Genomic DNA, 18,295 nt, shown 5'->3' on the forward strand with positions numbered 1-18,295 from the left:
AGCTGTGAAAATTCATGACAGGTATCCTGATTCCCAGGCCAGTGCTGTCATTAAGTCCATCCTTCCTCTCAGTTGTATTATCTTCAGCACAGGATGTTTTCAAATGAGTATTTTCAATGGGCAAGTCCCCTTTCCACTCTGCTTGCAGTAAAGTCACAAAGATGACCCTCATGTTAACTCAGGATTCGTTTGGCCAGAACCACTTTATTATATTTTGGATTCTCCCTACATTTGTATTCAACCATACAACCTTGCAAGCACTAATCTGGCATAAAACCCAGAAGCTGCCCAACCACAATTCCTAAGAAGTGTGATGTTAAGTGAATACCTCACTGTGGCATGGCCATTAATAATGGTTATAGAAAAAAAAGAAAATAAAACAAGATTTGCTCTGGAACACAAATGCATGATATAATCCCTTAGTAAACACTTTTGGGACATTGGTTTTACATTTAATTTACAGTTTCCAAATGTTTATCTCTTCAGGTGGGATTTTACATATTGACAATAGGTAGAACACACCCCATTTTATAATTCCCTTATCTTACTTAAATAGGAGACAGATAGTGACTTCTATACATGCTTACACCTTGCTAATAGGAAACAGTGATGTATTGAAAATTTCCTTATCACCTTCAGTTCCCACGCAGGTGTTCTTGGTGATAAACTAGTGAATGATATAAACAGTGATTTCAGGTGAAAAAGTAACAATTGGTCATTAGGAAAGAAACAACAAGCACAAATTAAACCACATTTCCTGAGTAGGATTTGGAACTGAAAATACATGAGTATGGGAGCATAAGTGTGAATTTTGTCACTGTGAAGTACAGAGTCACAAGGACTTCTCTTTAGTAATGCTGGCTCTCACCTCTCACAACCTACAGGCATCTTCTCTTGCATTTTGAGATCTTGATTGCGATGGGAGACTCACAGATATGATGAGCAACTGTACGATATTCAGATATGATGTAACTGTAGTAACTGTATGATATTCCATCTGGTTTTAGCCAACAATATGGAAATCAAAAAAAAATATTCATCTGTCCAGTGGCAGGTTTACCTCTAGGGGTATTATCTTAGTACAGCTGTTCTGCAGCTATTGCTGAACAACTGTCCTGAACAAGTGGCCGGAGAGTGATTCTGGAATAAGAAAAATTTGTTCTGAGTTACCTCTACCCATTTCCAAACAAACTGTTAGTTTTCCCGTGGTGATTTTTTGAGATGTAATAGAGAGCTTTTGAATGTATTTTAACCTGCTTGCCTATGTTGCTGCCATTGTGTAATGAGTATATCAAATCACCTCAGAAATGCAGAAAATTGTAAGAAGTTATGTTCTACATTGCCTTCGAGTATTTTGATTTTTGTATTTGTATGTGTCTTAAAAAACCCCAAACTCACACCTGTTGTAAAAGTACATGGCCAAGTCTCTGCTTCTGCAAAGGCGACAGCTTTCTGGCCATTGTCATTAGGGACAAAACTGGAAACCCCAGCATGTGATGATGCTTGTGAAACTCCAGTCTCTGGCAATTTTCCACCATATGCATTTGTTACCTAATAATGGGATCAACTAAGATTAGTAACACATGAAGTCTTTCATGAAATGTAGGGAAATGGGTATCAGTTTAACAGTAGCAGGAATTCAAGCATACATTCAATTTCACAAGAAACATTCTGAGATTGTCTCTAGAGCTTTCTCTGAAAGAACACAGCCTTGTGCTCCCTACCAGGCTTTGAATTTATTCATGTGGCACTAAGAGGCTTCAGTGGCTGCACTCAGCCAGGCAGGCATTACCGTCACCGAACAAGAGTACCAAATTCCTTAGTCTGAAGGACAGTACTGCCATTCTCTTATCAATTCCCTGTAAAGCTTCTGCCAACTTATCAGGAATAAAAGGTACTTCCAAAAAATGGTCATTTTGCTTGGGAGAAAAAGGAATTTTTTTTGTCCCCTCAATGGCTTATAGGCTATTTCTCTACAACTACCTGGAAATTGACTCCTATTGAGTAGGGAAATCCATCTTTCCTAAATTTTGGAGGATCTTTTTGTATTTAAAATCATTAACAATATCCACCTTCTCATACAGGGTTCTTCACTCAAGATGGATGGGAATAGGAGTTTAGGCCAAGAGCACCCTTGGCAGAACAGCTATTCCAAGTGCAGCGGTAGAGAGCACTAAATATCTTTCAATTATTCTCAAACATTCTTTATAAACATCAGATATGCTTAACACTTCTCAGGAAATCTTTCCATAGGTACAGACCCCACATGTATAATTTAACATGCATTAGCCAAAATGGAATCAAGCTCTTGAAGTGTCTTTGCATTCTTGAGATCAATTGCATTATTTTCATTTGGCGTAGCCACAAGCAATTATGCAAGTATTTTTATTCTTGCTGCAGTTCTTGTACCATGAGTGCTAGCTGTGGATTATGCCTCACACTCCAGCAGCACCAGTACTGTCTCACGTCATTGGCTGTTTGCTCAGTCAGGGTCCAGTTGGATGCCACCATCTGTCAGAGTCCACAAGGAGGCACAGGATCTCAGACTGGATTCTCATGAGAAAGACAGCAATGTGAACAGGAAATGTCCCATCAGGAATCCTTTCTTTGGACAGGCTCCTGTGGAAAAGAACAAACCCTTATTGTCGTTATTACAGTTTTAACTTTATATTCTTGCGCTCATCCTTTGATTCATTCTCTCTCCCCCCACTCTATTCCCATCCAACGGGTGGGAAACAGGATATTTTGTGAAATTCTTTCCTTCCTGTGTGGGTCTACATGACATCTTTAATTAGCAACTCTCTGCAATGGAAGTGAAGAAATAAAAAGCACAACTGTCCTGCTGAGAAGATCATAATAAAGTTGGTTTTTGAACAGGTATTTAAGGCATCACTTTCTGTCAGTTACAAAGATCATTGATGTTGATAGTTAAAAATAGCACACACATACAGAAATTTAGAACACTTCCCCGCAGAATGGGTAGTCAGGAAGAGCTTTACAAACATTGTCCCTCTTTGTACCCCACTGGAGATGCAAAAGAGTGATGGGAGGGAGACCTCTGCCTGCTTCCTGGGGCAGAGCTCCAGATAGCTGGTACCTGCCACTTCACCTGGAATGAGTAAGAACACTTGTTTCATTAATAACTTTTGCCTGGGAACTGATCAGAGAGGGGTAGCCTTCTACAGACAACCACTGTGGTTGCAGGGACTTTTCTGGGAGTGGGATTTGATACTATGGTGCTGCCTTGGAAGAAGATCAAAGAAGAGACAAGCATGGCAAGCTCAGAGGACCTGGACCTGATTCTGATCCCGATCCCTGATTTGCTTTGTAGGATGGCAGGTGTAAAATGTTATTAAGTCTTATCTGGCAGGACTGTCCTTAAACACCAGCAGTCCAAGTGATAGCCCTCGACTTCTGGGTGTTCTGCAGGCCAAGCCTATTCTTCTCTCCCAGACCCACTGAGCTGAAATTTCCTTTTCTTGCTGGTATGGCTGTACATCCCCAGAGGACATTAATATGATCCTACTTTCTCATTTTCATTCTTCTTTTTTAGTAGTTTGATTCTCTGATGTTTTACCTGGCACCTGGGAAAACTCATTTGCAGCACTACAGAGCAGCATGCACTCATTTTGTGAAAACAAACAGTAACCACACAAGAAGCTAGATAGCTGGAAAACCAGATTCTCTGTGCCAGTATGGCATTCCTTCAGTGCTGAAAATGTGGGGCTGTGAAGTGAGAAAGCTGCAGAACAAAGTACAGGGTTGTGCTATTGACAAGATATCCGTCATATCCCAAAGATGTCTGAAGGCTGGTGTGCAAAACCACACAGGATCTCACCAAGCTGTACGTCACATCTGAGAAAAGTCTCACAGAAAGAAATAAGAGGAACTCTTCATCAGGGACTGTAGTGATAGGACAAGGGGTAACGTGTTCAAACTTAAACAGGGGAAGTTCAGGTTGGGTATAAGGAAGAAGTTATTCACTGTGAGGGTGGTGAGGCGTTGGAACACGTTGCCTAAAAAGGTGGTAAATGCTCCATCCCTGGCAGGGTTCAAGGCCAGGTTGGACAGAGACTTGGGCCACATGGTCTAGGGTAAGGCAGCCTTGCCGGTGGCAGGGGGTTGGAAGTAGATGATCTTAAGGTCCTTTCCAACTCAAACCATTCTGTGATTCTATGACACTATTTTTCATACTGAGCTTGTGCACAAAATCTCTCAACTGCTATCTCACATTATTACAGCAACAGGTTTGTCCACAGCTACTTCATAATATAAAGGAAGTGGAGGTACTGCCTCTTAATTTTCATGCAGATCTAATCATGAAACAAGAATGTGCCTGGTCATAGTTGTGCTGGGACTGCATGTCCAAAGTGAAGTTTGCACACCCCGATAAATTGGCTTAACAGCAGAAAATAGAAACTACTGTTGGTAATGACTGAACTTGTAACTCTGTGCAAAGATTACTACTACTGTGTGAATATCGCTAATGGCATTAATTGTCTTTATCACGTCTTGTAAAGTGTTATCAATCAAACTACAGGTGTTAAGCAGGTAAAAGCTATAGCTTGAGGCAACAGATAAGAACTTTTGCCTTGCATCTTAAGCACTGTTCCCTACTAGAGCTTTCCTTAAAGAAAGTGTCAGGATATCAAAGGGGAAAAGAAAGAGATTTTTCTTAGGCCTTGGGGCAGAAGATGGAGGGGATTTTGTAGACAGTTTTAGGAGAAGCATTATAAACCTCTCAGAATGACTTCCAACACCAATCTCCTCCCCAATCACAACCAGATGTTGCTTATATTTACAAAAGAACCTGCCTTTTTTTTTTTTTTTCAAGAATTTGCTGGTATTATTAAGAGTTATGGCTTGTGAACTCGTGAAATATATATGGAAAGAGGGGCAAGCATATCTGGGCTATTGGAGCTTAACATATAGCATAAGCACCCAAAATAAATGGATGACAACATTACACTGAGACTTGTTTGCTGTACTGGATCTAATGCACATCACTTGTCTTGCTCTAGCCCTGTACTGTAGCAAGTGTTATGCATATTTAATATATAGAAGGTAAAGAAATTACTTTCAAGGCTATAATCGAAAGCCACTCTAAAGTTCCACTATTACTGCTATGCTGTAAATTACATATGTTACTGATTCCTTCATCATCTTTTACAAGTGAGGTGACCTGGTGTGTTGGGGCCTCAACCTTTTATCTGCATTCAGACCCCTCCTGAGGAATCTGGTGGCCTTACCCTAAGCCTCCATTTGGGGATGTTATAAACCCACCAGCATGCTCAGGGCTCCTGCAAAAGCAGGCTCTGAAGAGAGGGCTGAGGTACCTCCACAGAGTGACACAAAAGAATTCTCATAGCTGGGCCCATGTTCTCTTCTAAAATGCATATAGTCCTCTCTGAAAGGGCAGAAACAGCGAGGAAAAAAGAAGATACCTACTCCTGGCTCTAGTGTGAACCACGACTTTGTATTTTGGAGAGCTGAAAATCTGTAATTCAGAGGATCCAGTTTGGTATTTGGTATTTTTAATTTTTTTTTTTCTTAAACAATTTCAAACTTGCTTGTTACTCCAAGAAAGAGAGGGAATTACCAAAAGAAAACATTGGCATAAGAAGTATAGGTCCTAAACAGCTTAAAAATGGGAAAAGGAAAAAAGGCTTTTCCCTTCTGTAGTCAGTCAAAAGTTTCAACTCATTTTTAAGACAGAAAAATGCTTTGACAGTTGTTTCACAGTCTGGGAAGAGAGGCAGGGACATACCCAGGGACCTTACTTGAGGCAGGCACCAGAAAGCAGGAGCCAGAAACTTGGCCCCGCATTTCCAGTCTCGACTTCCACCTACTGAATCTGAACCCTAAATCATGGGGACTGCAAGCCAAAACAAATCATGAAAAGGGGAAAAAAATGCTTTGCTAGGAAAAAGCTCTGTGTAATTCTGTATATACAAACTGGTATCAGAAGTATTCTCTTCCTAATACAAACCATTGCAGGTGAAAGAAAGCCAATCTCCTTGTACACAGGTGCATTTTTTAATGAGCTGATCTTGTCAGGATTTCAGTCAGCACCTGGGTGTACTGCAGATTCAGTCAAAACATTTTTAATAACTATCTCCTATCACAGTGAACATCTCCTGTGGTCCCTCAGCTATCACAATGAGTGTTATGGTAATTGTTTATCTATGGCATAACTCTATTCTCAAAGGCAATACCCCTGGAAAGAATTTTTTTGTGCCCAGACTACAGTGGGTCAAAACTCCAATCCTGACCCTGATTGCTTTGGACGCTGGAGATGATAGCCCTGGACTTGTGAATCCAGACTATAGCTATGCATGTTGTGGTCTAGACATGGAGCTGCTAACCTTCCAGCTGCTTAGCCACAGCATTAAGAAATACATGCCAGTTAATTTACCCCATTTACTACCCTAATCTAATAGTAGTAGATCAATCCCTGATCTGAAAAGCCCAATCTCAGTTACCAAGATTGGCTGATGGGAATAATCGAAGCGATCTTACTTAACGTTTGCCTTAAATGATCTGGCAGGCTGATTCAGATAAGATTTCAAAAGTCTCTGTGCTTTTGATCTCAAATTAGTTTCAGGATTAACTCAAACTTGGTGCAGACACAGTGAAAAATCTCTCAAGTATATCCTGGGCTGTAACCATGCTCAAGTCCTCTTCCTGATTCCACCAGCCTAATGAAATCTCATCTCAACCCCGTACATCTGTATTGCAAAGTTGTGCTGGGGGTGGTCTGAACTGTAGGAAAGTGCTGGGAAGCTTTGGGGAGCAGTAATATAGCTCTTTCAGAAACTCTTGTGGCTGAAAAGTGGAGGCAGGAAGGAGAGACTCCTCTTAGCCTCTTTCTTTTAATTGCTGTAATTTGATGGATGCTTTCTTGTCTCTCTGGTACCCAAAGTGCCCGTGAGCAGTTAGATCAAGAGCCAACATGTCCTTTTGGCACAAGTGACACCAAATTAATTTATACAAGACACCAGTCAAAAAACATTTCTATGACTGAAAGCTCAAAGAGAGCCTGAGCCTTTAAGGAGCTTTCCTTCTTGCCTCCTGTTCACTTCACAGGACTGCTTCAGACAGAAAAGCTTCTAACATTCTGAAGGCACACTAAACAAGACACACGATTTCTTTTTAACATAAAAAGACCTGGTTTGTTATGAGCATTTGCTTTTAACAGCTCCATTCCTTTGTGCATTCCTTTCCCAGGTACAGTACAGGTGCTTCAGGGCAACTCTGAAGGCAGTTTTCAACAGTGACTTAGGAGCTTAACTTCCAAGTGGGGAGTGCTTAGCACACTGATTTTCTAAACAACATGCCAGCCAAGCAGACAGACAGATGACTCTTAAGATAGTTGAAGTCACTTCTGTAACTAACCTCATGCAATAAACTCTTCCAGGCAGTTTATTTACAACCCAAGGTAACAATATACCTTTGAAAATCGTTTTCTAAAGGTGTTCTGGCTCACATTGCTCTGTTCATGCTTAGGCTTTGTGGTATTAATTGCCATTTTTAAAAGTGAGGGAGGTACTGAAGCTCAGGCTTTTAGAATTACAGAGGTGCGAATAGCTGCAGATGTGTGCTCGGGTACCACAGGCTTACCAAAATCCATACCAATAATCTGCAGCTCTTTTTATCATTTACCCTTTGCTACTGTTGAAAGGAGCAACACATAAACACTTTGAAAAAACTGCTCCAGCAACTACTTTAGAAGGTGAGTTTGAGGTTCTTAATTCCCTTTAGAAATGCTCCACTTATTTTTACCTCAGGTCTACAGAAGTGTTTGTGTATCACCTAAAACCACAGAGCCTGATTTTGATTAGGCTGTGGGTACCACTGGTAGTTATTACTCTAAGATAACATCGTGGAAAAACTTCAGTTATAACTTAATTAATTTAAAACTATCATTACTTTAAAATGGAAACATTTTATCCAAGCAGAGGATCACTCCTGAATGACTATATTTGCACTGCAGAATAACTACAGCTCTAGGGTTCAGCTAAAGTCTGCAATCAAAGTTACTGTATTAACACTTATGTTATACTGCTGCCTACAGGTCCATATTTAAAATTAGGGTGTTATGCTAACTTATATCTAATACAAGACTCCTATCCCAAAGCTTAGAAAACAAGCAACAAAAGGTATGGGAGAAGTTTAACTTTCCATGGTTATATTTGTGCATGTGATTGAATTTATTTCTTCCTCTGCATTGAAGCCACTACAGAAGGCCTGGTTTTGCAGTAGAGCTGCATATAGAAAAGTAACTTCAAAGGAAGAAAGGAATAACAGTGGTGCCTATATTAAGGATGGTGTGGAGGAAAGCACAGCAGTACCTTGAAAAGCAGCCCTCCACACAATAGGCAAGTAGGTATCTGTTGATGTTTGCTATGGTATTTTCATAAACTGTGATATCTACTTGCAGACAACTGCAAACAGACATATTTTGAGGCTGTGCAGAGACTATACAGACTATCTTTTTCTAATTCGTAGTTTATAGGTCCCTTACAAGTAGCATATGAATCCCAAGAGCTTCTCATGTTGCATCTCACTATTAGATTGGAAAAACCCCTCAACAGTGACACATGACACACATTTCGTCAAAATAGAAACATCATTCTTGCAGAGAATGGAGTGGAGAGGGGTAGTTTTCCTCTGCAGTTTATGTACCTACTTTTTCTTGCAGTAACTGACTCTAATTGCTGCAAACATATTTTTGATTCAAAAGTATTTTCTGAATATGGGAAGAAGAGATTCCAACTTAGTGCCTGTAAAAGAGCCAGGCACTTCTGCAGGCTCTTCCTCTACTCTGTACAGAACTGGTTGATTTTGGCAATCCAAGATGCTGCTGATTTCAGCTAAACCTAACAGCAGCTGAAATGGTGTTCTGCCATGCACCACAAACCAGTCTTTCTTCTTTCTTTCTAATTTTTTTTTCAAAAAGAGATTCTTTTATTTGAACAATTAGCAAACTGCCATCCTCTAACATCATGTAAATTAATAGAAATGTTAGCATTTAGCACTCAACATCCTCTGCACCCAAAAGGCTGGAAAAGGTATTGATAATCTATAATTAAAGTTGTCTGAGGCTAGGCAGTCCCCAGTGACTGCCACAATACAGTTTTCTATATAATAATTGGTCGATTTGTTGCAGGATTACTGAACTATTAGTTATAACTGCAGAGTCAATAGCAATGTCACAGCAAGGGTAAGTAAACACTACAAAATCATGAGGGATGGGAATAGCTTTCTAACAGTTACATCATATTAGTAATATAGAGACCACCCACTGTTAACAGCTAGGCACAATGATAAATTCTTACTTTGAGAAGGTGGAGTTGGATATTTTCTCATCAATGGACCGCCGTCACCTTGGTGACATCCCCTGTAAGCTCCTCTCTGGTTTCTGCCTACCAGCTCCAGAGCACGTGTGTTAGGTGGTTTAAACTAGGTAAAAAACCTTACAACCTGACAGACTAAATTTTACAGCCACCATTGTCAAACCATTTGCACAGACCATCCCCAGGGATGTGCCTTCCAATGGTCTACAAGAGGAATCTCCCAAAGGTCTGCAGTCCATTTTCTTATGGCACTTCAGTCACTCCAAGTCCCATTTTTAGAATTGGTTTGAGGGATCAGGAGCCCACCCTCTCACAGCCTGTCAGACACAGACAGACACCAATGCTTCATTCTCCAAGGGCTACCTCTTCAAGCAGTATTTATAGACATTTGATTCCTGATATGGTTGGAAGGTTATGAGCTCCTGGAGAATTCAGCCCTTATGTATTTCTGAGAATGTCGATGCAAGGTCCTTTATGGAAAAAGAGTCTCCAGACCAAGTCTAGGACCTCCAGGGAATCCAAAGAAAAACACATTTCTGAGAAGGCATTTCAGCTTTTACTCTAAGTTCAAGGTGTATTGGGAAATGGCCTAAGAGTTCAGTGAGCAGAGACATGACCAATAAAGTTCAGCATATACTGCAAGAAGCAAAGTCTAATTAGGGGAGTTGGTCAGGCTTTTAGCTTATCTACCTAATTTCCAGTCATGGCCTCAAAGGGTGAAAATGTGACTCCATCTATTTAAACCAAGAAAAAGATCATTAAAATTCAGGCTATACAACTAACATTGCACTCATTTAACAAACTAAGAGTTCAAAACAAACGAAGTTTAACTCCACATCAGAGACATTTCTAGAAGCCGCAGACTTAATGACCTATCTTCCCTCCACAGGTTTCAAATGAAACCACCAGAGACTTTCTTTGGCACAGCCTAACCTTGCTCAACTAGGTGTGGGTTTCAATTAAGTCACCCTTGTGCAGGAATTTGAAGTCAAACGTTTATAAACTCTTTTGGCTGTGTTTGTGACAGCCACAGTGGTCACACTGTCGAAACCAGTGAGGACAGCTGCAATAGAAACCCAGAGCTAACAAGCCGAGCCACAGCTCTGGCTGGGCACATGCTTGTGGTCTGCTCTGACTGCCCATAGCTCGCTTCAGCAGAACAGTGAAAGTTACAGGTGACTTCTGAGGAAAAAAACTGCAGCTGTAGCCCTACACCCTTTTCTGGAAATCTGGCACAGCATTTCTGTGAGAGAAAGTCTCAATCAGAGCTGGCCGGGTGACAGGGAATAAATCCCTTCCAAAGCCGTGCAGGTTTTCCAAGGTTGGTTGTTTTTTTTTCTGTATGGTCTTGAAATGAAAACAAAAACTTTTCAAATGGAAGGGCGTGGAATTGTGTTGAAACATCTATTTCTGAGTTAGCGAGATTGAGCTTTCAATCAGGCTTTCAGATCAGATAGAACCAGAGACCTCATCCTGCGATACAAAAAACTCCCCATTCATCAACACCAGCTCCTCTGCAAAATGTTTTGGTGTCCAAGCAGCAGCATATTTTAGTTAGAATATATTTCATCAAACATGTTCTGACCAATTCCAATCTTGTGATAACATTGTGTCACCAGTTCATGGAAAGATCAGTATTTAAAAATAATTCATAAAAATAGAGGACTGGAAAGGAAGCTGAGGAATAGCCAGTCACTCAAAAGACATTCGTCAGCAAAATTAAATGTAAGTTCAGGCATATTCTGTTTCATCACAAACTGTTCCTTTTAGGGGTGAGGCACTTAGAGTCATTTGTCTATTTTGGAATGAGACTGCAAGACAAACTGTTTATCTTCAGCTTGGCAAAAGAAAGTTACATTAATGTCTAACAAGATGAAAATGGCGTGAAATAGAATATTTTACAATTTAAATAATGACTCTTTTCTTCAGCTGTGTGTAAACTATTCTTCTCACAGGATGCAATCAAATGTTGGTGTCTTAATACAAAGGTTCCCAGGCATCTGGAAAACACAAACCCACGTACTTTATACACACACATATATACTTAATATACAATACCTATATATATGTTTGCGTGTACACACACAGACACAAACCACATCTGGAGTTCCATTAAAATATTTCTCCTGCCTCCTCAATAACCACAGTTGCAGTAATCAGTTTCCCTAGAAGGAGCAGAGTGGGTCTAAGTTCAGCAGTCCTTGATCACCAGTGTTTGTACAAAGTGATCTTATATTTCATTTGCGGAGGTGAGTATCGTTAGAATTTTTCCTCATGAGAATTTGTACCAAAAATAATGATTTGAAAGGTTGAAAGATTTTCCCAAAGGAACATTCAGGGAATAAATGGGAGCATATTTATCTTTTCCAAGATTTTTGCAAGTTGGAAAGCAGGTAGAAAACTATTAACCTTGCTTCTCACATCATTGTGTAATCACATGACAAGAAAGTCCATATTTTATTCCTTCTGATGGAGTTAAAATAGTAACGAAAAACATCAGAGAAAGCATAGTATGTAAAACCCCCTTTTCAGTGAAATCATTCTCATTTTTTATTTTAAGAGTCATACCACCTTTTCATGAAGAAGATGAATTGAAACATGATGTACATTTTCCATCAGTTTTGAAACAATATTTTAAACGCATCTTCCTTTCCATGAGAGTTCATGGTTTGTTTTTTGTTTTTGTTGTTTATTTTTTCACAACATGTTTTTATTGGAACAGATTTCACCCTATTGTAGTTTGCATTTTGAATTCTCTCAAAACTCAAATTCAAAACATCAAAGGAAGCCATCTCCACAACCATTACTTTTGTAGGATTTTGATCAAAGCCATGGAAATTCCTGGTTCCACCCTGGAATAATGAACTGGTCCAGGTTTCATTTGAAATCCAGCTCTGAGGAGCTGACTTGCCTATCTGGCTTGTAAGAATCTCACTGTCTTCACCTGACCCAAGAGCATTCCCTCATAGCAAAGCTCTCCTCCAACTAGAATGCATCCATGCAACAAAGTCCCCATCACTTCCATGTGGGGGGGCACCAACATTTTGCTGTCAGCCTCCAATTTACCAACATTCTCCATTTCAGAAAGCTCCTTCTTTCTGTGTCTTGAAGATCAAGGTTTTTTAGCAGCTCACTAGATAACTGTGTTTGCCTAAAGAGACCCTCCCACTGTTCTTCTATCCTCTGAAGGCAGGCCAGTTTTCAGCTACAGCCGGGTGGTTGCCTGGGTTAACCTCTGCCTTGTTTCATGAGGCTTAGAAACCCCAATACACCTTTCAAACAGCATGTCTGATCACACTCCCTTGGCAGATAAGCAGAAAATTGGAATGAGCTTCTCCAGGTAAGTGCCAGCATTAAGCTGTTGTCATCTTCCAGGGGGGAATCGCCTGCAGGCAAGCAGGCGTGCAGGCAGGTTAGGATATAAGTACAATGGGGACACAGAAAAGGCATCTCTGTAATAGCACAGTTTCAATGCATCTGCAAGGCAAGGCTGTGGCATTGCATAAATGCAACATTTCCTTCTACAAGGACTTCGAGACAAACATTTCGACAGCCTTTTTTAGCCTTTAAATACTGTAAGACATTTAGTTGGTTGTTCAAGATGAAGACACCCCTACCTTGTTCTACACAGCTTATATTCAATTGTTCTAGGTTTGAATCTTCATGTTTCAGTTCAAGGCCTTTTGTCCTGTAGGTTGTCCTTTTATTTGCAGTATCTTTTTCCACCATGCCGGTAGCCTTCTCCTCCTCTCTTACCAACAGTGACCACATGCCGAAGCTCTGTGTAACATGAGCAACAAAACAGGATTTAATTTAACTTATTTTTCAGTTTCCACCCTTCCTGTTTGTCCAGGTCCAAATGTAAACTTCACTGCACAGGAAAATTCAGGTCTCACAGCTTGTCTGGGCTGAAGTCAACAGCTAAGTTGTTCTTTCAGTAAGGGGTTGTAATCCACAGCAGCCATCTGGGGTCCTCAAACTGACTGGGGTTCTAATCAGTCCTCTGGACACCCAGTATTCTTGAGGTAAAAGTTATCCTTCCTAAACCTGGATGCGTCCAGAATGTCTGACTCAGTGTTTTAAGTGATTTCTTTTTCTAATTAGGAAAACACAGGAGTTCAGAATTCACCACCAAATCCCCACTCCTTAGGACCCCATTCTCTCCTGTGCTTTTCACCGCTTTCCCCCAAACCCCAAGCATACATTTAATCATCTCCTGCTGAGGTCAATGAGATTTAGAGAGATTCATGTGGCCCCCGCCACATGCAGAAACCCAGCTCCTCTGCACTGACAGCACCTCAGCTGTTCAGATTTGTTCCATAGCATGGCCTGCAAAATAAATTGTTTCAAGGTGTGCAAAGGATTTGCTGCCTGCTGCTGTTGGCAGAGTAAAAGAACAGAGGAACCGTTGCCAGGGCAAGGAAAAAACAAAATCTCCTCGGGGGGGAAAGGAACACACAGGAAGAGAAGGAGGAGCAGGGTGGGAGGTGCGCAGTCCCCCTTCTGACCCAGCCCTCATTTTGATATAAGCTGAGCTCGCTGTAGGCATGGGGTTTGGCCAAGGTTGCTGATCCCTGTGTGTACACACACACATCCCTGTACATGGATGGCTTTCACACTCTGAGGGTTGCTCCTTGCTGTTTCGAGCCTGTGGTGTGAGACGTTACAAAGACCTTTTAAGAGCAGTAGCTCTTACTCTCTGGCAACTAGCTGCCCGATGGCGTATCAAGAGAGGGCACCCCAAAACCCTCACTATTCAGAAACACAGGCGCAGAAGCACAGCCATCCTGCAAACGCCTGCGTGTCTAGGGGAAGAGGCAGAGGTGTGCCCCCCATTCCTAACTTGAAACGCACTCAAGTGCTTTCTCACCCACACTGATTTGTTGATATCCATTTATGGTGCAAGAAACTGGACTACAGACCTTGAGGCAGTAATGTTAAAATCCCTAACAGCCCCCCACCCTATGCAGCCAAAGCAGCCTGGAGTGCACTGCAACAGTTGTGAAAGGGAAGGAAGCCAGGCAGGGGTGGCAAGCTGCGAGATGGAGAACAAAAGCCACTGGAAAGGCCTAGAGCCTGATAATCCTTCCCTCAATCCTGAGTCTTAAATTTTCTGTTGTATTATACTGCTTCCCCAGAACAGTTTTCTCTGGTTGACACAGCAGGTATACTCATGCTTTCAGATTATAGTAACAGGAATCAAATCACAATCCAAATACAAGAGCATTAAAAGCTAAAGCAATAAAATGGCTAGATACACAATCCTATTTATCTTCATTAATTTTGGGGTCATGTATATATGAAAATTTCTCTTCTATAACTTCTTTCATAGTCTCCAATGGAGCTGTCCAGATAACCACAGCAGTAACAAAACAGAGTCATCCTTGCTGAATGACAGCATCAATTTTTGTCACTCCTTGGAGTGCGGTTCCTAAAACTGGTACCTTGTCTCTCAATTAATCTTTTTTTTATCACTCTGAAAACACATTGCACCTTCTGAAGAATGGGACTGAGCATCAAAAAGGGATATTCCCTAACAGAAGATTTTACAATTCACTTCATTATACCATGAATTAAAAAAAAATACATGCTTTTTCTTATCCACCTTATCACACAGAATTTTTCAAACTATGTCAACGGAGCCTTTGCCCCAGAACAGCTGTTAGATCCAAATCTCAGTTTTATGCAAAAAAGTTCACTAGAAGACAGGAAAACAAATTACATTAAGGGTTGGTTGGTTTACACACTAGGCGTATTTTCCAACTAAGCTCTCTTTCATCCATTAATGTAATGGTTTGAGTCGAAGCAAGTTCTCCTACTGCTCCTCAAAGTATGTTTCCCAATGTCACAGAGAGCGTATTTTTCAAATATTAATTCACAGCATTTATTTTACAGAGGTTGAAAGGAAGTTCAGATAAAGTTGCTGCATTGTGGCAATATATGAAATGAATTGTTTTAATAGGGAAGAGGTTTGAGATAATCTCTCAGCCTTGTTTCCTTTACTGGTTAAACCCCTTTGGTCACATCTGTGAGAGCAATGGGCACACTTTTGTTTGTTTTTCTTTAATTGAGAATTTTTAACCCTGGAAGTAAAGTTCAAAATGAAGAAGCTTGTCCAAGGGGCATCATGCTACACCAGTGTCTGTCCTTTTCCAATTGCAGGTGCCTCAGTAAGCAAGTGAAGTGATGATTTTTGCTTAACTCCCTGAATTTCTTTGTTCCATTTGTCGTAGCCACCGTCTGCGAAGAACAGCTTGGCATTGCCATGTGTCAACTCCCGATATGACAGGGAGCTGCATTACAAGCGGATCTAACTGTAGAAAACCAGGAAAATTGTAAAGGTGGTGGAATGAGGACAGGCTCTGACAAGCAAAGAGGAACTCCTCAGAGGTGTCTTATTGTCAGCTAGAAAACCAGATGTGAAGAAATACAGTGCAAGTGCAATACTACCTTCATAAACCGTGACATAAAGCTTAGGGTTTTGATGGTGAAGTCGGAGCAGAGATCTGAAATCCAGAGGCTGCTCTCAAGCAACACTTCTGTGGCCTATGATCTTATGCAGACAAGAAGAGATTTCCCATTCCTGGCTGACTGCCAAAGTTATCCTTCTGCTCTGGTTTCTTTTTTTCCAGCAGAGAGGGCTAGACAATTAGATATATAGTTACTTATGAATTTTTTCAAATACCTGAAATCATGAGGGGGCTAGCCAGACAAAACAAAGTCTCTACTGCTCACTTATCTAACAGACCAGGAACTGGTAGAAAGCAGGGAATTTTTCCAGCAGTGTTGCGTATGTTTGTTGAGATCTTACCTGTCTCAGGTCCAGTATAGAGGCCTTGACCAAAGGTCCCCTTGTATCGCACAAGTGCTCTACAAAACAAGGCAGATGAGTCTGAGAGCAAGCTTTGCTAATGCAGAAGTACTGCATATGGGGTCTGAGGCAGCCGGATCAGCAGGCTTGGAGCTCACCCAGGTGCCTCTAGGTCAATGCTTGGTGCAGACATGTCACCAGTATGCCCTACATCCACCTCTACAGAAAGGTTCTAGTAACATATGCACAGCTATGCCCAGTTACAACGGGTCACCCCCTGATTCATGAGAGATCCCTGCCTAGCATAAGGACTTCCACAGGCACTTAGACCATGTATGCACCAACACCTCTCCTCAGAGACTGTTTATCTCAGACACAGCAAAACATTATTAGCTCAGCTGCAGGTAGACAAACCTGACTGAAAGGCTTTCTGCCAGTTTGCCTGCACGTGGTAGCCTCTGCCAGACCACTCACAAAGACATCCATCAACCACAAAGTGTACAAGTCATGCTGCACTTGAGCACAGCAGAGGTGTTACAACACGGATTTAGTTATGTCCATCAGACTCTCAAGGAACACTTGCAGGCTTCAATGGTCTCTTAAAGATTTACAGTAATAGAAAGCAACAAACAAAAAAACCACAGCTCCATTTCCCAGTATCAAAGGGAGAACTTGCCAAGGGCACAGGAGCAAGCCACTCAACTGACGGTGAGGAAACAAGCTCATTTCTGCACTGCTTGTATCTTGGATGACTTTTGTGGAGGTGCCTAACTTTGATCATTCATAAATGAAAATGCTGGCTGGTAGTTTCTTTTTATGCTGCTTCTGGAATTCCTGCACATTGAAAATTTCATGAGCTGGCTTGTTTTGTAAATGTTGACATTTAGTTCACAGTTACTGCTCTTATATAACCCAAGTTATTTTCCTCAAGACCACAGTCATGTCCATCCAGTTCTGTAACAGAATTTACTTCAACATAAGACATTATGGTGTTAAGATAGGACAGGGAATTAGATGTACTCGTTTGCCAAGCAAAAGGACACTTTATGTGTCCAAACCTGAGAGTGACTGTTCTATGATAGTGCCTGTCCTCAAAATACCTAAGCGTGAAAGAAGATACCTCAATTGTGCTAGCCTGCACAAAAAGGCAGCTGCCAGGGATGTACAATACCTGTGCTGTGCTAGTTCGTTCATTAGCACCTTCCTAGCTCATTTCTGAAAGCCCTGTAGAAACAAAGCAAGGCAGACAGACTTTCCTTGCCAAGGAACACTTTCATGAAGGTACAACTTCCACAACTTCCTTGTTCAGATTATCTGAGCAGTGGTAGGCGGGTGGATCCCCTTAATAATTTGTTTTTCTCTGTTACTACTGAAATGAAATGTCTATAATATCTAAGGGTGTTGGAAGGGAGGTCACTCTTACTGCATTCCTTTGCAGGCAGCGTTGCTCTCGCAGGGACACCTGTCTGCACAAAACTCTGTAAATGCTTTTTAACAGGTCCCCAGGTAGCAGAAAGAACACAGCTGCTAAAGAGCGTTAATGGCAGGACAGCTGCTTGGCTGACAGAATTGGAACCAGCATGGTGCATGTGCTGGGACTGTAAACAGGAATGAATTTTCCTAAAAGCTTTATAAGTAAAAATGTTTATTTTTGGAATATTAGCAAAATAAAAGGAGTTACAGTGTTCCTTTAATTTTAAGTCAAAACATAATGACATGCAGCTTTTAAGAAGGTTTATTTTATAGCAAAATCTCAAATTGAAACAAGGTGGCTTAGAAACAACTTCAGAAATATCAGGGGTTTCTTCTAGATGTATATATAAAACACACTTGGGCATTTTCTTGCCCTTAATGTGTAGTAAAATTGGTCATGAAATCCTTCTTTCCATAAACCACACATCAGGTATTGGGGAACGCTTTTCTGTCTGCCAAGCCTGCCATTGATGGCAAATGCTTGGTGTGTGGTGCACAAAAGTATTACGGCATAAGCAGAACAGGTTATTCACATGCTAAAAAAAGATGAGACCTTATGCTTCAAGAACAGGCACTGGAATGAAGACACCCAATTCCTAGCCTTCTCTCAGCCACACTGAACTTCACTTTCCCTCTAAGTCAGAGCGAGTGACAG

At 41.1% G+C, this 18,295-nt stretch overlaps 1 long non-coding RNA gene across 1 annotated transcript in view; it reads right to left on the minus strand.

The window, feature by feature from the left end:
• Positions 1-1,975: 1,975 nt before the first annotated feature.
• The window catches only part of LOC130593883 (uncharacterized), a 158,801-nt gene continuing 142,481 nt past the window's right edge, over positions 1,976-18,295 (minus strand). Inside the window, exon 3 of the long non-coding RNA XR_008970908.1 lies at positions 1,976-2,619. This is a non-coding gene — a long non-coding RNA (uncharacterized LOC130593883). The remainder of the gene's footprint in view (positions 2,620-18,295) is intronic.

Source organism: Pezoporus wallicus, unplaced genomic scaffold (genome assembly GCF_028554395.1).
Source record: "Pezoporus wallicus isolate ANWC-B61680 ecotype Strahan unplaced genomic scaffold, APGP_CSIRO_Pwel_v1 contig_818, whole genome shotgun sequence".
NCBI classification, from domain to species: Eukaryota; Metazoa; Chordata; class Aves; order Psittaciformes; family Psittacidae; genus Pezoporus; species Pezoporus wallicus.